The sequence below is a fragment of the Melopsittacus undulatus genome, chromosome 10 (genome assembly GCF_012275295.1).
Source record: "Melopsittacus undulatus isolate bMelUnd1 chromosome 10, bMelUnd1.mat.Z, whole genome shotgun sequence".
In the NCBI taxonomy this organism is placed as follows: domain Eukaryota; kingdom Metazoa; phylum Chordata; class Aves; order Psittaciformes; family Psittaculidae; genus Melopsittacus; species Melopsittacus undulatus.
The window spans coordinates 32,381,959-32,402,085 of NC_047536.1; the positions used below are offsets into that span (position 1 = coordinate 32,381,959).

General features: G+C 43.3%; 1 protein-coding gene across 1 annotated transcript in view; it reads left to right on the forward strand.

Moving 5' to 3' along the window:
* Nucleotides 1-20,127, forward strand: part of NTSR1 (neurotensin receptor 1) — a 51,725-nt gene that overhangs the window by 17,632 nt on the left and 13,966 nt on the right. The window lies entirely within an intron of this gene.

Genomic DNA, 20,127 nt, shown 5'->3' on the forward strand with positions numbered 1-20,127 from the left:
ACCCCATCACAGAATCACAGCATCCTTCGCCCTCCCTCAGCATGAAACCACAGCAGAGATGGTCAATGGAGATCCAAGCATGTTAAATGGGAGCAGAGGTGCAATACTCAGCACAGCTGGGTTTTGAAGTGGGGAGCTGGAGCCTGACCATTTAAAAGCTTCCCTGCCCCGAGTGCTTCTGTAGCCCTGAAGCACGTGTGCTTTTGTAGGGTATTTTTAGCAAGCTGCAGTTTACGGAGGGTCACAGAGAAGTAGAGCATCAGCATCTGGAAGAGCTGTCACTCCGCTTCCAGTCTAGCAGGACTAACACATTGACTTATTTATGAGAGAGTCAGCTCCCTTCCCTCTGTGTGTAACAATCGGCTTTACCTCTCCCAGCACAGAGAAATAATGTTATTGTCAACCATTCTGTGTCTTTGATAAAACCTTAAAGCAAATTAAGCAAGAGGGAAATGGAAATGTTTCCAGATACTTATTTTTTCTCATTCTTTCCAAAATAACCTCCTCTTTCAACAAACAGTGATCAAACAGTGGCCAAAAGGAGGGGAAAGACATTATAAAGCATGAAGACATCTAGATAAACCCTTTATCCCAGCAATTCCCAGTTGCTGTGTGAGCCTTTGTGTGTTAACACCATGCTCATATCCATTGATTTTCTCCTGTTGGATCCAGCTCCATCTTCCACCTAGGGAGAGGGACTGGCAGCATCTCGCCAACACCAGCAATTCGCAGTTAGTTTACATTCCATCACTTCTGAGCTGCACCAAAACCTACTCCCTTGCAGGAGTAAAGGAGCTTGAGTGCACAGCGAATTCAAGCAATCCATTAAATCTTGCAAGGCAACATCCAAAACACTTTGTGCCCAGTAGGAGAAGCTTAATCTGCTGCTGGAAAATGCCCCCATTCAGTGGAGTGAATGTACAGGGCCATGAAGACTTCTAATGTTCACCTACAGAGTCCAATGAGGTTCTGAAGTCCGATGGTGAGGTTTCTGCCTGAAGTGGGCACTCTGTCTGTGTTTATGGGAATGCCAAACTGATTTCATGGATTACATTTTGATGGTACATCAAACAGTGCTTGCCATAAGAATGAACAGTCCAGAGCTGGTTAGTCAGGGTATGGTAGTGAGGACTGTCAATCACCAAGATGGGCTTGGCTGAGAAGCCAGAGACTCGAGGATGTCCTCGTGCTTCATCAATATAATTATTTTCATGAGAAATGCCAGTTCTTATTAAACAATTGCCTATCATAATTGTCTCCAAAGCCATTATTACCAAGGAGTCAGCTGTCACTTGCATAGATGTGCTTCTGGAGAGGTTTCTGCCCAATTCAAATGAAATTGCCCATTGCTATAGAAGACAGAGGTAGCCCTGGGGCACAGAGAAGGGTGATACAGCTCTGCTCTGCCTTTCCCCAGATGCTAGTGTGGTCTCTCTGAGCTGTAGCAGCAGCAGAAGCTGATCCTCCCTGCTGTTCTTATTCATTCTTCAGTGCTGGTCATAGGAAAACTGATGTTGAAGACTGGAGATGCCTCTGCTCATAGCAAGAGCTACTCTGCTGCTTCCAGTGCTCATGGGCTGGAGCCGCTCTTTCTCCTTCACCCTCTCTTTCCACTGGAAATGTTCCTCCTGCACTTGGGAGGACGATGGAGTTTGTGTTTTTGTAGTGAAATAATTCATTTTCAAAGGAAAAAAGTAGGTTTGGGTCAAACCAAGACAAATGAGTGAAGAAATCTGTCAGGGATCAGATAAACAAAGCAATTAATTTGGGGTTGACCTACAGCACTTGGTTTGCAAATGAAACAACTAGTTCGAGCTGAGGTGAATTGCCTTGCTTCGTTGTTGGCTTATAAACCATTTTCTTCTTCAGTTTTTAGCCGAGGACAATTGTGAAATAAAACAGAAGTTCGGAAGGTTTTTTTTGTTTAATATTTTGAATCTTAAATATGAATATTTTGAAATGAAATGTGTTGGTGTTTCCAGAGGGAGCACAAGTGTCTGAAAACACTGAAACAGCTCAACATTTGCCCCTTTTCTTTGTCAATACTGTTTGTTGAATTGTAACATGAATCCTCAAGTAGCTTTTGGTGTCCTTCCAAAAATAACTGTTTTCATCAAATTCACCATTCTCAGAAGATGAGCTGTCTCGAGCTGCTGTATGCTTAAGCAAGGGCAGAACCTTGGACCTCCAGGCTTGTAACTCCCCATCCTTTTGCATCAGCATTCACCTGGGTGACCTATGTGAGTTGCTGAAGCTTGAACCAGGGACCCTCAGAAGGAAGAACATAGCATGTTACCACTTGCTTTAGAGGCTTAGAGTGGTCATAGAAAGCTTCATTCTATAGAAGATTTTAGAGGCTTCATTCTGTAAGAGGGGTCCTTAAAGACACAGCTTTTGCAGTGAGGGTTCGTAGAGCAGGCTTCAAAGGGCACAAGGTTTACTCTTTTGCTTAATCATGCTTTGATTATTAGAAACTCCTTACGGGACAAAGTCATTTCTCAGTTGTTATTTTAACTTGTATCCTTGCGTCTGCTTTTCCTGTACTTTTCCTTACCTCACAAGAGCGTGTAATATATCCTTAAGTGCACAAAGCTTTTGAATCCTCCAAACAGATCATTCTGGTTATATTTTTCATACAGCTTGCACTCAGATGAGTCAAAACAGGAGCCGGGTTTCATCAAACCCCAAACCAGGTGCCACTTCTTTTAAGCCTTTTATTTGATGCATAACAAATAAGTGAAAATACACATGAATTGTTCCTTAAAAGTTAGTTCTTGGCATTCTCTCTTGATTCGTTTTGTTTAAAGTATCTGTCTTTTTCCTTTAGTTTTCTCTTACTCCTTCACTGCTAAAGATCAAATGTTTTCCCTTGTCTGTGCCAGGTATATGCCAGGGACATTGAGGAGTAAGAGTATTTCATAAGGTTCCTAATGGGCTCTAAATACAATCAAATACCACGCAACTGACTGGTGCCTCTCCCTCTTTCTGTCTGGTTCAGGCTCTTCATTTTTGTTCTCAGGTTGTGAGACTGACTGTATCATTAAAGATCAGACACATCCCTTTGTTTCATCTATCGGATCCCTGCTTCACTGACAGCTGTGCAGCAGAGCAGAACATCGGGCTGCCTTTTTGGCAAGCCCCATACAGGTCCTTACCTGTGAGACCTTTCGACACATTCTAATTGGGTTTGAACTCTACCTTCACGATTAAAGTGGGTCCTGGTGTCACATGCATGCATCTATAGAAAACCCCATTTCTTCATGCAAAAGGAGAAAAAGCTCAGAGAAGGTGGTTTCACAATAACCCTGACAGAGCTTTTGCAGAGCCAACAGCCTCAGCTGCTTGTATCAACTGCAGCTATAGAAACCTGGATGTACCTGGATGCCCATGGGTTTGGGGTGTGTGAGGAGTGACCTACACTTCTGAGCTCTTGTATAAGCTCTAAACCTGATGAAGTGATCAAAGTTGGGAAACCCTGTTGTTGTAGTTGTGCTTTTCCAAATGAAGCAGTGCTGGAAATAGAAGGTAAAATGAATATGAGCTGTAGGTAATGAGAAGAGAGGTGTTTTCAAAACCAAGCTGGGTACCCTCAAGGGGGGATTGCAGTGTGATTGGGGCTGGGGATAGAAAGTTGCTATATGAATAAATCATAGAATCATAGAATAGAATCCCAGACTGGGTTGGATTGGAAGGGACCTTAAAGCTCATCCAGTTCCAACACGCTGCCATGGGCAGGGACAATTTCCACTAGAGCAGGTTGCTCCAAACCCCATCCAACCGGGCCTTGAATACTTCCAGGGATGGAGATTATGACCCATTGCTTCATGAGAGTGATCATAATTCAGTGCAAAACAAGCACTCATTTTTCTTCTTGACAACCTGCTTTAATAATTGCTCCTCCTCCTTCATCACTTGGAGTGTCAGTGGAATAACTGAGGACATGGATGTTTTAATTTCCATGATTTGGTTTCCGAGTTAGAAACGTATGGAAATTAGAAGAGTCACTTCTCCAAGAGACACAAATTCCTTTAAACAGCCACGAACATCACTATCCAGCCAAATCCCCCCTGCACTAATGCAAAAAAGCATGATTCCTTCCTGAAATCTATATCTTACTTAATTCATTTGCAATATCTGAGTACTCAATCTGCCAGCCTGGCATTTCAGCTCCCCTGTGGATGTTTTTATTGCCTTTAGTCAAAGCAGGAGTTAGACTGAGGTATGGAAAATCAGGCTTCCCAGGGCCTCTTGAAAGCTTCATTTAAAAATAAGCCTTGCTAGAAAACAGAGGAAATAATGATGACAATGCTTGCGAAGAAGAGATTTAGATCAGATCTATTCATTTTCTGCCTCAGTTTATTTACTTGTAGGACAGGAATAATAAAAACAAACTTGTATCCTGAAGGAAGTGGAAAATTCTACTTAATGAATCTCTTTGTCCATAAAACACTGAATGAATCCAACATAGTTCCGCCACTTCAGTGCTATGTATGCTATTCTCTCTCCATGAAAATTCATTGCAGTACCCGAATACTGAGAGCTAATGAGAATTCTCTGCACTTAAAGGGCTGAAATTAAAATATCGCAATTACTGAAGTATCTTCCATTAGATGGAATTATTTATGAGAACTTGTCACTTAAAAACTCTCAGGTTTTACTGAAGCAGAAATCAAGAAGTTTTAAGATCTTGTCATATTTTTTTTCCTACCAGAGTGAGTGACACGGGAGCAGCTCTTCCTACATTGCATGGAGTTATTTGGGAGAACAGGACTTTCTATGTGTCTTCTCTAATCACTGTGGTTCAAGTGGAGTCTCTCAAAACAGTTCAGAGCTGAAGAGCTTCACCTTCAGCAGTTTAGATGCTCATCCTTCTCATGACTGGTCCTTCATGGGAAACGAATCTGGAAGGAATTCAGTTTATTGTCCTGGCAATATATGCACACACATATATACACATATATAATATAGATGTAGTCCTAGGTGTTGACCATAGGGAACCCCACCAAATAATTGCATTTTTCAGCTTTCTATGGCAGAGACAGACCTGAGCTTTGCTTCTCAGACCTTTTATGCCCCTCCTCACATCTTCAAAGCTTGAAGCATTCATTTTCTATGGCCACACTTTCTTCCCAACTGAATAGGTCACCCCTCTAACACTTTGAGGCTTTGATCCAAGCAGATTCCTTTCAACTGGAAGAAGTAAATAACATCAGAATTGCGTCTGTCATCCATTGTAAGGCATCGTTTTGTATCTTCTATTAAAATAATGAACTGAACTGGAAAATAATCAAGGAAACAAAAGATCTTGGTGAGCTCCTGGGCAAGCAGGTCTGTCTTTGATATCAGACAGGAGCAGACATCTCAGGTATCAGAAAATCAATTCTCTATTAGTTGAAACATTGATAGTAGCTCGTCTCAGGAGTAGGTGCTTATGCTTAAAATACATGACTTGGTTTAGGAGTAGGAAGGGTCAGTGTGAATGTTGGTGGTTTATTAGCCTTTTTCAAATAGAAAAGTTTTTGGGATGTGAATAGTAACACTGCTGGTTGTCTGTCCCTTCCCTACTGTTGAAAAAAGACTGGAGAGGTTAATTGCATTTGAAAGGGATCAGATATAAAAAGCTGGAGAAGCCATTGGTTTCTGCAAAGGAGAAGAATGTCTCATTAGGAAGCCAATTTGCCCTGATTGGACTGATGTGTGCAGATACTGGCCTGGCTGTATCCATCAGCTTTTGGCTGTGAGGCTCTGAGCAGAGCCAGCCCTTTCTCCAGTGTATGGGTTGATCCTGTCCTGCTTCTCCCACCCCACATCAACCCATGTTCTCACTAAATCCTGAGGAAAAATGTAGTATCTTTAAAACAGAGACCAGAAATCGGCCACCAGAGAGATCCACACCAGCAAGGGCAGGGGCTGGAGCATCTCATCTCTCCTGCTTCTCACCTGGGTTTCCACCAGCAGCTGAACCTCTGCAGGGGGAAGATGAATGGGATTTGGCACATCACCCTTGGGAAGCTGCCAGCCCCCACGTGAAGCAGCTCAGCTTTCTCTTTTGTCACTGAAATGGTGCCAAAGAGGCTGAATGAATGGGGTGGCTGAGAAGAGCTGCAGGAGCACACCTTGCCATTCCAGCTGGAGGGTACAGGGATGCTCCCTTAGCCTGCAGCCTACCGGCTTTAACTGGGATGTTTATGGGCACTGTGCTTAGGCTAATAATGGGAAGGGAAGGGTCTGTGCATATGGAAGAGCTCACAAGGTTAAAACCAGGAAGCATGAAAAAGGTGCTTTTCCACAAATGCAGCAGGCAGCTCACCCAATCCAACCTGTTTCTGCTCACCAGGATGGCATTCAGCACAAGCCAATAACCTTTTGTTCGTGTAACTGTGAAAGAATAAATGCTCTGATTACCTGAAAGGAGAGACCAGACACAGAGATGCTGGCTATGGCATGCGGCAGAGGTTTGTGCCAGCAGCTACCTGGGGAGTTGCTTTTGTGGTTTATACTGACCTTTCCTTGTTTCATGCAGTAATGGATATGGCACATGTTAAAACAATGGCAGAGCTGCCCAATAACTTCTACATAAAAGTGTCTCCTTGCAAATAGGCATAAGGTTCAAAGGATGATTTTACCATCCAATTTTGTTCAGCAGCAGCATCAAACAGAAACAGAATGTGTCAGTTCACTGCTGGGGTAGCAAAGCCAGATGTTCTCCCTGCTCCAAATAAAAGGTGCTTCATTTCTCTGTGCTTGTTCTGAAACCAGTTTTGAGTGGTGAATTAAAAATTAAAAAAATTAAAGACTAAATAGTCAAATCTTGGCTATGAATATTTATGACAATATTGGACTTGCAAATCTAAGGTAATTTAAATGTCAAAACTGGTGTAAAGTCTTTCCTTTGGAGGATAAGTCAGAGAAAATTAATCTTGATTACAAGTCATAACATTGGCAAATTAGCATCTTAGGGCATCAGTGATAAACACTTCTGTGCATCCCCTGTTTAAGTCATGTATGTTACAGAGATAAGAATTAATTTTAATAAAAAAATAGCCCCTTAATTAAGCAGTTCGTTAATGAACAGGGAAACCCTGGTTGCATTCATGACACTGTGATTATTTCATCTTGGTAAATCAACCTCCTCTGCTGCAAGGACGCTGCCTCCATAGCTGTTGGAGAGGAGCGGTTTCTACCTGAGCCTGAGCCTTGTGTTTGAGAAGCCGGCCTTAGGGATAAAAGCAGTGCTTGCTTTAGGGATGAAAAGCAGCATTTCTTGTACTGAAATTCTTGTGCTTAGAAAACCCTTTCAGTTAATGCATAGCAAAGGGCAATGTAAGCAAGCGCCAGCAACGTCAGCTGCAATGCCCCTCTGAGCAAAGGGTGATGTTAGCAGCAGCCACACTCAGATCCTTGAACAGGACCATGAGTTCCTGCTTACCTGCAGAGGTTTAGCTCCTGATTCTTGCATTGCAGAAGGCAGGGTGCTGGAATCTGATTCCTGCTCCAGCTTCCAGGTCAATGTTTCCAGCCATTCCTCCATACAGGAGTATGGACTGCCAGGGGAAATAGAGATTTTTCTAAACTTTCAATCAGAATCTTAATATAAGGAATAGCAATTTCTGTCTTTGCAGGCAGCCACGGCTCCATACGGAATCTGAGGAATTAATTAACCTCAGACTTGCCTCATCCATCAGATTTTTAGCCAATTTCAAATGCTGGCTGCAGCCAGATGCACTGGGGTAAGGTCCAAAGAAATATATTACAGAAAAGAGGCCACCCCTCAAACAAAATACCTTCCTTATAGCAGGCATTTGGTGGTGGATTATGCCTTAAAGCAAAGTAGGTTACATAAATACTGTATTCAGTAATGAACTCCTCAGCAGCTACACCAGAAACAAATCTGACATTTGGCCTACTAGTCTCATTAACAGCCTTATCCCATAGCATTAGGCTCCACATGTTCATTTTGCACTTAAAAAAACCCAAAGAAAATACATTTTGAGGAATGGAAATGCAATCAGTACTTGTCTTTGTTGTGGTTTGCACGAGAAAGCCATGACCTTTCAATAGGTTTTGCCTTGGAATCATTTTATGCAAGACCATGCAGGTTTGGGGTTACAGTGACCTTCCAGCTGACCAGTTAGGCTTTGGACATGCAGCTCATTTGGACTTGACCTATTCAATGTAGTGGGTTTTAATTAACCAACAGAGACATGGTCACCAGGGAGGTATTGCTCTCATATCTGCTTCTCCCTTTATCTAAGCTAGATTTAGGGTTTCTCACTCTGCTCATCACTCAAGCCAATATGTGATTGGACCATACGGTCCCTATTATATGCATATTGACCTGTTGACTTACCTTCGTGGTTTTGTGCAGCAACAGGTCAGCAGCCTGAAACCAATGGATCCTCCGAGCTCCTTGGAGGTGCCAGGTCTCTCTGCACCCCCTCTGTTTGTCTCATCTCACTGGCAAAATGGCTTTTCTCCAACATCATGTCCCCACGCACACACCTCCTCAGGCTGACACCTGTAATTCTGCAGTAAGAGCAGCAGAGTGCATAGTATTACTGTAAAAATATTAAATAGGTCTTTTTAAGTAGTCTGGAAGTCTGCATGAATTATCACTCCTCTTTCTCTTTGAGAGCTCATGGTTTCCTATACAACAGTGGTTAAAGACCAAGCTGATGTCTCCACAGCAACCATGAATGCCCATCACAGCACCCATAGCCAGCTTTAGTACCCCTGTTTGTGGAAGGCAGTATTGGCTGTGGATGGAGATGTCCAAGATGACTATATCCACCTCTTGCGGCAGTTGCAGTTTCCCCTGTAAGCCCCATGAGCAGTGTGGCAGCCAAGTCAGTGCTCACTGATGGTCTCTGATGGCCCACTGTGGCTCCAGCTCCCAGATGCGCCAATCCTTGTGTCCTTCTTACACTGTGAGCAACCTATCTCAAAGCTTAAGGCATGGAATTGCTCACTCAGAAGTAAATGCATCATTGTGCCTAGTTCTCAAGCCTCCTTTGGAAAAAGAACCAGCTCTGAGCATCTCTGGCTATGGTGCTTTCACTGTTGTCTCTTTCCACGTTTATCTGAGTCATTTGTATAGAAAGGAAAAAGAAGTGATACACACATCCACTGAGAGTGAATGGGCTTTTCTTTCTCACCTTCTGGACAGATTTGTTCCCTTCCCTCCTCCATCTCTTCACATCCTTACCTCTCCATCTCCCTGATGCTGTAAATACCCTTCACAATGGATGGACTTAGTGAATGTACTAAGGAACATGCAGTGCTGTGCAGAAAACAGCAGCCACACTCAGATCACATAGGCTGGGCTAGGAAAGGCATCAGGAACAGACCTGGAAAAACAGACTGTAATATAGCAACACAATGATACATCTGGTGATTAAAGCTGCCTGACAAGGGCAGAGCTGATGCACTCCCATTCATTCCGGGAGCACAAGAGGACCAAGTCACTCCCAATTCATACTTTACTTTATTCCTATTTTTTTCCCACTGGCATTCAGCTTATGAACTGGGAATGAAATGTAATTAATGCAGGACACACAGCAAGCGTGTGATAAAGGAAGAAAGACAAATCTGGTTTTGTGTTAGATTTATGTGTTGCCTACAGCAAGAGTGAAAAAACAAACTGATATGGCCAACATCACTGAGGTGCTCCATGAAATACAAATGCATTTTCCTCCTTTGAAAATAGAAAACTGCAGGGAAGTGACTGAAATTTCTCATGTTTGATAAGATCATAAAGAACCTGAGACCATTGTGAGTAGTTCCATGATGATAAATCACTAAAACAAGTCTGTAAGCAAAAGTGTGGTTGATTTGCCTTGGTCGCATTGCTCAAGCACAACAGAGGGAGGTAATTCTGGTCTTCCTCAAGGCACTACCTGGTCAACACTTCTTTTTGGTGGCTCATCCAATCACTCTGATTAAATGATGCATAGTCGGGTTCCTCAGAGCAGCAGGAGGGGGATTTGGGATAGATGAACGCAGTCAGGGCTACTTGACTTTGCTTATTTACGTGGGGTCAGCTACATTTCCAAACAGAGCATCTCAAAGGAGAGATAGAGATGTCTGGAAATAGGGATCTCAAGATGGTCTTACAGCATTAACATTAAGCTAAAACCTCACATTGCTTAATGTCCCTGCTGTACCAAGGTTCTCATGTCAATCAGATGTTAGACCAAGGTTGGTGCTGATTGCTGCCCCTGGCTACTGGAAACTATGAAGGCAGATCTGCATGGCCACAGCTTAATAATGCAGCTTGGGTGGGGAGGAAGCTGAGCATTATCCCTATAAATTGAGGAGTGTTCAAAACTTCAGCTTTAAAGTTCAGACCCCCAGAGAGATTGTTAGACTTTAATTGCTACCTTAATCAACGTTTATTAGCGCTAACCAAAGCTCCTCATGGGTTTAAAATTCAACCTAATTGTCAACTACTAATTATTTTAAGCAGACAAGCTGTTATTTTACCAGCTATAATAATGTGACTTTTCAGCATCTGTGAAATATTGCACATAGCTTCAGAAGATTTCATCCTCAAACATAATTCAACAGATAAATCGTTCTTTGCCATGATCCCACTCGTCTTTCAGGCACTACTATCACCTCTTACTCTTATCTGCCTCCACCTCACCTGCAGAACGTGCAAAACCAGAATGAGATCCAATGTGGGTTTCAATAGAAGAATAATTTGTTCTTTCTATTTGTTGCTTTTTTCCTTTTTTAAACTAATTCTGCTCTGAATTCCTCTGTGGTGTGTGTGCCTCATGCATCAGGCTGAAGGTTTAGTGGCTGGCTTGGTTTATAGCAAAGTCTTTACTTTAAATCTCCAGTATCATCCTGGGGGATGGAGCTGGTTTATTACTTACCCTGCACTCTTGCTCCAATGAGTGTGTGCTTTCCTGTCATCCATCCCCACAAAGAGCAGGAGAGGGGGGTCACTGCTTTTCTACACACCCATGCTCCAGCCCTGCTATAGGACTTGGACCCCACACGCCTGGACCCAGCTTGGAGCCCAGCACCCAGCTTCTGTTTGCCTGCAGCATTGCATATGCTGGGTGTAAAACTGAAGTTTGATAGGCACCACGTGAACAGATCAGACTCGCATTCCTCTCTGTCAAGATCCATCTACCAAGAGTGTGGGAAGAAAGCAAGCAAGCACCACTTGCTTTAACTGTTTGCATCTCTTTACAGTTAGAAATCTTTGCTTATTATACTCCCATGCTTATGGGTTTTGCTTCGTTTTAAACCACGACATCTCCTAAACACTGACTAGAAATCCCCACGCTGGCTTGCTCCCTGTAAATGACTTCATACCCATGTAGGCAAAAGCCATCTATTTCAATTAGCAGGGATGAAATGACTCAGTATTACCAGAATAAGAAAAGTTGGGGGATAATTGACTGTCACTATGGTTTGATTCTTTATTTGACATCATCTGTGCAACAATATCCAAGTAAAAATCTCCTTCATTGCAACAACTATCCCAAGCATGAACCAAAGAAGTATGAAATGACAAGAGAAGCAAGGAGCCAGGCATCAGCTCACAAAATCAGCTGCTGTGATTTATTTACATGGGGATACACTCCTAACACACACGTGTGCTCTGTGCTCTCTCTAAGGCTGTGGTGGCTGCCACCCCTGTGCCCATCTCAAGCTGCAAAACGTGCACAGCAGGAGCCTTGGGTGTGCTGTGCATTTGCATTCACAGCTGACAGCATAGGAAAGAGTACCATTTTCTTAGTTTTGACAAGGGCATCATTACCTACCCTCAACAGAGAGCAGCAGCTGCGCCAGGGGAAACACCATCCATGGAAGCACTTTCTTTGGATTGAGCCCCCATAGTTTGTGAGATGGCCAATGGGGGAAAAAGGCAAGAGGACAGGACCAAAATCACTGCAAAACCTGGATTAGGATTACTGAGATGCCAGGAGCATCAGGCACTGTATGAATCTTCATTAAATATTTAGAGGGCTGACAAGCAGCTAGACAAAACTGGAGAAAACTAAATATATTGTGATAGGTGATGGGGATATCCCTTTGGTGAAAAGAAGGAAGAACCAAAATACCCACAGTGAGACCTGAAATCCAACTGCACTGGTGAATAATTTAAAGCATATTTCCCACCTGTCATTTGAAGATGAAGTATTATTTCCCCTTCAGTAGAATATAGCTGCTGGGGAGGGTGAGGGAGATATAGTAACATAGACCTGCATGTTCAAAGGGAAAATTGAGGCCATTATTCACTGAGGTTTTGTTCAACCAAAAATATTGCTCTAAATAGGGCTATGGATAACTAGAGCTGAGGAGCAAAGCTGAGGTCAGTGAACTGACAGTGAGCAAATTGACTTTATTATTGTTTGCAAGCAAAATTGGGTAAATTTAATTCATTTAACTTGTAGCTCAAGGTACCAAATCAGAGGAAACTAGGAACGAAGGTTTCCTGAAGGAGGAAGAGGGGAAGATTTGAAGCTTATGATTTGATGCTGATAGGATGGAAGATCATCGCTGGTGCTGTCACTTCTTCCTCCTTTCACCAGATACAGAGAGGCAGCAACCATCCTGGGCAACACCCTTTCCATTTTAGCTTCCTCATATCCCTCTTAAATCAGTGGCAGGATGCTCTAGATTAACTGAAGTGAGATGTACAAGACCCCCGAATCCTACATCTTCATCAAGCATAATCCTAGTGAGGATGACTGCTTTATTCTTAATCTTTCTCAAAAAACATTCTTTTATCCTTCAGTTTTATCAAGTGATCATGTACATCATGTACAACAAGGCATTCAGCAGCACACAGTGGTAAACCTCAAAACCTTCCTTTTGGCCCATTCTCCGGTCCATTATTTCCAGTATTTCCTCAGTTTCACTACTTTTATCTCCCTTTGGAAGCTTGAATAAGAAGAACCATTCAGGTCTGAGACTGGTGTCCAAAGATCAGGAAAGGAGGAAATATTCTTTCATAAATAGTTGCAATGAAGAAAGTTCTCTGGCATTTAGCAAGGAAGTGAAGAGCTCTGGGGTCCCTAAGGAGTTACTCAGGTATTACCCTTGTGTGCTATTAGCAGTAATAAGCTTTGTATCAAGCACTTATGAATGATTCATACCTTTTTGCTGTTACTTATGATAAATCTGAAAACACTTTAGGCCACAGGGTTGTAATTATGCATAGAAATGGGGTTAAATGATCTCTTTGGGTATCCATTCAAGCTCAGGAATGCCACCATTATCCATCTTTGCCAACCCATCATGAGCAAGGGACCCATTTAAGTTGTTCTGCATCAGATGTTGTTTTTTATGAACAAAAGCTTTCTGCATGGAGGGAGATTTATGAATGGGAAAGCTGGTGGAATGTTTTTGCCATAGAGATATGATGGATTTTTTTTGTCAGTATGCAGTTTATTTCCATCTGTTCTGAATCTGATTAACTCCTGCAGAGTATGTGATTAACTGAACTTCTCGAGATCATTAGCTGCTCTGCATTCCCGTTATAGTTCCTCAGTCTGGGACCACACACAGGCTTGAGAATGTTACATGTTGGTTATTCTTAATATCTCAAATCCACACTAACTGGTTGTTCTCTCATGACAGCCATGGATCTAAAGAGAAAAGGGTTGTTACCAGGAAAACATCACTGCTCTGAAGCAAACACAAAATGCTAATGAAAAGAGAGTTTAAGCAGATCCCCTTGATCTCAGTGCTAGAGCTAAATTAAGCCCTTTGGAAGAGTTCATGCCTGGTGTTACCCAGTTGGAGACAGCACCGGGGGCTTCCAGCCAGCACAGAGAGAGGGAGGACCACTAGAATGCGTGCTTCCCCCGCATCACCATGTTGTACTGAACAAGTCCTGTTCTGCAGTAGGTTGCAGGTACTTGTACCTTGTAGATCTCAAAGTGCAGCACAGACCACAAACGGTGCTGTCACTGTAAGCCCTGCAGTAACCTGTATTTTCTTCTGACATATCTACCAATACAAACCCTGAAACATCTAAATAGAAGCAAGAAGCCAGAGCTCATGCACAAGCCTTTTGCATTGTCCCCTTAGTTGTCTTTTGAGGGGGTTTCATTAAGTGAAAAAGGCCAGCAAATGGATGTGTCAGCAACAGATGCTTGCCATGCAATTAATTACCAGTCTCATTGATATTAATGGCTGCAGGGCAGGAGTATCATGAGGACAGGACCTCTCTCTGTCACTTGGGAGCATCCGTCATCTTCATCTGATAGTTTATCTTCATACCTGTCTGCTCTATTTCTCCTCAACAGTACCTGCAGTCCCCTACTCCCAGACCCCATCCAAAACAACAGGAAACCTGGAACTCCTGCAGAGGTCTGAAATGCACAGGTTTGCCCAGCTTAAGCCCTAAGGTCGATTCTGGCTGTGAGATCAGCAGAACTTGCTGTGTTATTTCATCAGATTGAACAGGATGCGCCTGCATCTGAGGCTTTTCTTGTCCCTTGAATGACACGTTTGATGTCCTGCTCATCTCTGTATTTAGATCATGCCCACACCACATCACTGCCCCAGCTCCCAGAGGTTTAGCTGCTTGTGCCTGCCATCCATCCCCCTGTCCCTGTGCAGCTGTGTCCTAGCTTCAGGGTTTGCCTCTGTAATTCGTAGGTGATCAAAACGTTTTGACATCAGATACCTGTGCCTGTGAGGAATGTTTCACATCCTGGTAACCTTTACTTGAAATGTCTGGGTTTGGTATTTAACACCTCTGAAAAGGGGCAGAACAAAGGTGCTTCTCAACCTCTCTGCTTAACAGCTCCCAGAGATGAACAGGGGAGCTCTCTGGGATGAGAGCAATTCACATGTTCACATTCTGCTACTGCTGGAGTGGGTGTCTCTGGTGGCCAATTTGTGTTTCAAAGTGTTTTACAGATACTCCATTGTTCTCCAGGATTTCACACGTGGATTGGTGTGGGATGGGAAGAGTCAGGACCAGCCCATACATTGAGAAGAGGGCTGACTGCACAGAGCCTCAGCTTCTAGCAGCTTCTCACAGGAGCCACCCCTGTATCTCCCCCACTGTCACACAGACCCAATACAATATTTGTTGGGGTTAGGCATCTTTGATTACCATTTAATTACCCATTAAGCTAAAGATGAGATATAATGTCCCACCACCTGGATCTATATCAGATATATGATTCTGTTCCTGGTTTTGAGGCACGGGGAGGGTTATTTCACACAACTGATGAAGGCCTTCTGGGCACGGGCACCTAATACAACCCATCCACATCACTGTCAGCCTCCATCCGAGGGTGACGGCTGTGTCACATCCTATCACACTGTCAGGGTTGCTTGAGATAGCAGCCACCAGAAATAAAACGTGACAGGCAAACATGCCTGACTTAAAACTGGCAGTGTGTAAAGATGGAGCTCCTGCTCGATTGCACTGTTAGAGCTCCGGATTTACACAGGTTTCAGCACTGGGCACTGTTCCCGTTTATCCAGGATTTGTGTTCCCATAGCAGGCTGCACTTATCCAAGATAAGGACTTTCTTATTCCTTAGTTTATTCTCTCACATCCACACTCTTTTAAGGTCCCTCCTTGAATCTGCACTATTTATTAAATGAATGACCAGAGAAATGAAACATTGGAAAGATTTTCAACTAAAATCCAGTGCTAACACTCTCTGAAATTAATAAAATTCCTCTAAAAATATTCCAAAAGAGTCAAATTCCTTCCCTAGGCTACAGTTTTTAGCTTCCACATTCTTCCCTTAACAGGCACTGGCTACAGAGGCAGTTATTTGCTTCCATCACTTACAAATGCAGATCTCCCCTGCCCTGTTGTATCTAAGGAATGGCATTTACCTGATAACTGTGAGATACTTGGCATGGAAACCTGGCAAGCTATGCAGAGACGAGGTTTAATTAGATGGTGATTCATTTACTGAGGGGGAAAAAAAACCCTTTGGATTTTTCATCAGATACATCCTGTGAACATTAAACACCAGTGCTATGACCAAATGCTCCTTTTGGCATGTCAACACTGCGTGCCTTTCCCCTTCCTGCTTTGTCTTGCATAGATTGATGTATCCAGGAATGTGGTACTGTGCTTATTAAAGTCTGGAATTATCCATTGGGTGGTTAAAAACCTGCTAATTCCGGCCAATGAATGAAATAGCTGGTAATTTTGTAAAGTACTTTTAGTCAAATAAGAGTTTTTGGCAGCCGAATGTTGATGTAGCAGAATGTGCTTTTCTGATTGGCATATGCTAACAATACTGCCTCCACAATCAGGGGGAGGATAATTTACTTTTCATTTCCATTGGAAATGAGGTGAACCAGAACGTGGTAGCTTGTTAAAACCCAGCTATGTGGGATTTGCTCAGAGCCGCAACTCAAACGATGCTCTGCATCCTCCGTCCTATCCAGCATCACTTCCAGGAAACCAGCAAAGGCAAATTTCCTCCTGAGATAGTTTTCAGGTCCTTTTTGGGTTTCTCAACCATTTCCCAAGGCTTGTGCTCAGGGGGTGGCTGGACCAGAGGAGGGCTCTGCACTGAGATTCCTCCTCAGTGGAAAGCAGAAAGGCTGACAGCCAGTTCATAGCAGTTCCCAGCCAGAAAGCAGGTGTGCAGCAGGGAAATGAAGTATGAGAGAAGCTTAATCATCCTGGTGAGGTTTTACCCTCTCACAATCATCCATATTTCTCTCCATTTTAATTGTGCTTCTCGCACCCCTGAAGAGGAAGGGGGAAAAACTGCTCTGATCATCCCAGTTCACTGCTGAAAGGGGCTGTGTCTCCAGAGACATGGCACTGACAGCAAGAACTTGGCTCCTCTGTCACCTCATTAATCAGGCAACAAAGGAACATCTCTATTCTCTGCCACAAAACCACTGTCATAACCCAGGGCCAAAATTATCCCTAAATATTAGTTGCTCCCCACATCCAATCCTGCTGGCAGGGGATCCCAGCTGCTGCTCCATGGGATGCTCCATGCCGCGCTGCTGCTGCGACCAGCATTTCACTCTTCATTGGCTTTGTGGGACTTTATTTACTTATTTAGGAAAGAAAAAGCCTGAGGGAGCACACAAGACACATATTCAGGAATATTTTACGGTCTCAGTAATGGAACATTTCCTCAGCAAAACCCTTGCAAAGAAAATATTATGAGTAGTTCTGATTCGCGGCTGTTTGTCATTATAAATACTTGCAGTGGATGTGTTTAACTTGCTGCTGTAACTCCAGGGAAAAACCTTTAGCCTAATCTTTTACTTTCAACCACTCAAGTGCTCCAAGACCTTGTAAAACCTGCTCAAAAACTCATTAACTGTTCCATACCCTTTCAAGGCCACGTGCCGATGGAGCAAGGGAACAATCAGCTGAGGGAATCGAGTTTTGCTGTAAATGCCTGTAACAGATGTAGTATTTCCACTCCTTTCCTTAGATACATATATAACAAAAGCTTGGGCTTGTAGGAGGGATGGAAAAACCATCTCCTTGTAGTGGTCCTTAAGTTTCTATTCCTACAGAAGCTGCCTTGGAGCACAAAAGAATAAACCTTCATCAAACTTCTGGTTTAGAGGACTCATTGAAGCCTCCTTAGGGAATCCCTGAGTGAAGTTATAAGCTCGTCTTCTCCATCACTGTTATAAGTGGATGTCTGCTTTTAGTGGTAACCCAGGGAAACCACAGCAACCAGATAATTTGAAGGACAACTTGGCAAAAGCAAATCACATCAATGTGAAGGTCAGCAGAGCTGGGGAACAGTTTTCTGTACCATAGATATAGGAAGAGTCACAAAGCCAAGAACTGGCTTCCGCTTTTGTATCACTTGATGTTTCTGGTTCACCCCCCCATGTCTCTCCCATGTTTCTGTTTCAAAGGATACAGGGATGCTGGTGAGGGACTATTCATTAGCGACTGTAGTGATAGGACAAGGGGTAACGGGTTGAAACTTAAACAGCAGAGGTTTAGACTGGATATAAGGAAGAAATTCTTTACTGTGGTGAGGCACTGGAATGGGTTGCCCAAGGAGGTTGTGAATGCTCCATCCCTGGCAGTGTTCAAGGCCAGGTTGGATGAAGCCTTGGGTGATATGGTTTAGTGTGAGGTGTCCCTGCCCATGGCAGGGGGGTTGGAACTGGATGATCTTGAGGTCCTTTCCAACCCTAACTATTCTATGATTCTAAGAGGAGAGTGATTCAGGTCTCTGAGTGTTATTGTTCAGGTGGTGCTGGAAGGGAAGGTGGTTGTTTTGTATGAGACAGAACACTATTTGGTCCTGAGGACTAATCTTATCCTACAGATGCTACCAGACTTTAAGGATTGAACTGATTACTGGAGTGACAGCAGCATGGAAGTGGGTTAGTGTTTCATTCTCTCCTGCCAGTGCAGACATTGCATTATTGGATTTACTCTTTTCTTAGGAGGATTTAGCACAGAGTTACAGGGTTTGAGGTGCTGGGGTTTTTTACACTTGAGAGCAGTCAATGCTAAGCCTTTCTATGCACAGCTTTGTGCTTCTTCACTGTGCTCATTCTGCATGCCCCTGCCCATCATGGTGCTGAGCAGGAACCTCGGATCTGATGGGTTTACACTGATGCAAACACATGAATTTTAATGGAGAGGAGATTGAACCATGCTTGGTGATAGCAAAGATGATAGAATCAGGCAACTTTTTGTGCATCCAAGCAACCTTGAGCACAGAATGAGTTTAGATCCAGCACTGCACAAACTGTCCTTTCAATGATGAGCCAACATAACACCTGAGACTTTCAGGTCAAAAATGAACCTGGACACTGTCTAAATCCTTCTTCCCAGGGCCAATGTGATCTGTAAAGGTATATAAGGACCCACAAGCTCCCACAGTTACCCACTGATGCTTTAGTCCCACTGATGTAACGAGTTTCAGTACTGGGGTCCAAACTCACACAACCCAGCAAGCAGCTTCCTAGAAGAAGCACTGAGTACAGAGGGTTTGCAGGAGGGGGATCAGCTTTTCCAGCCTTTCTGGTCCTCAAGAGTTTGTGTTTGCAGATAATTCCTTCCACAGATTAAAACCTTCTGCTTCTGGGGAAAACACTGATTTTTCCCTTAACTATATGAAAGTTTTGGTACAAATCAAGCCATGGGGAAAAAAATCATTATTACAGCACAGAGCTTTCACTCTTACCATAACAATCTATAAAAAGGAAAGTCAGTGCTATTCTAGACAATTGGCCAAGTTCTTTAAAGACTTCACAATAGAATTATGGAATGAATCAAGGCTTTAAAGAAAGATCAGAAAAGACTTTTTGAGTTCTGTGTGATGACATTAGGCAAGGCTAATTTATAGCTAAGGCAAAGGTTTTGAATGAAAGCAAATAAACTCTGAAGCACAAGTGGCAGAGTGAAGCTTTCCTTTTACTGATGTGCAAACATCATTCTGCAGTAGGAAAGAAGGAAATTCAGGTGCTAAACCCATAGAAATAGGAATGGGGACCTACAGGGTTCCTTTCTTAGTCTGACCTGGTAAGTCTGAGCAAATCATTCCCACCCCAGTGTGTGCCAGCTCAGCCCAACTACATCTTGAATAGATGAAATAGGTCCTTTACAAGCACAAATTACTTTCTTGGTTAAACCATGTCATTTTGTACCAGCTGAGAACCTGATCCTTACTGCTTAATGGTCTTTCTTAGCCTGTCAAGGTGACTCCAAAAGATAACTCCTCTCTGAGATATCTTAAAAGCTTAGGAAAAAAGCTCTATATATAACAAAAGAAGCCATTAACAGTGTGTAATAGTGAGGTGTATCTAGGAACTTCCTCGGTCCAAAAAGGAGCTCTATTATTATCACCAGCATAAACGAGAGATGATGTTCTTCTCACCATGTGGGTTGCGAGAGACGAAACCCAGCTGGTACTTTTGCTAAACACATGGAGTTCTGAGCACAAAAACTGTATAGAGACAGCTCACCATCCCACCACAGCAGCTCACCATCCCACCATGGCCGCCTCACCACAGACATACAGGCAAATCCCACACATGCCTCTGTTTCCCTGGCCTGCCGTTTGTTAAGCTCAGCTCCAGCAGGGCTTCTAGACAGCCCATAAGGCCTGACTCACAAAGTCTTGTTTGAAATGAACAGCGACTTGCACTCGATTCAATCAGTGTTTAATTTGA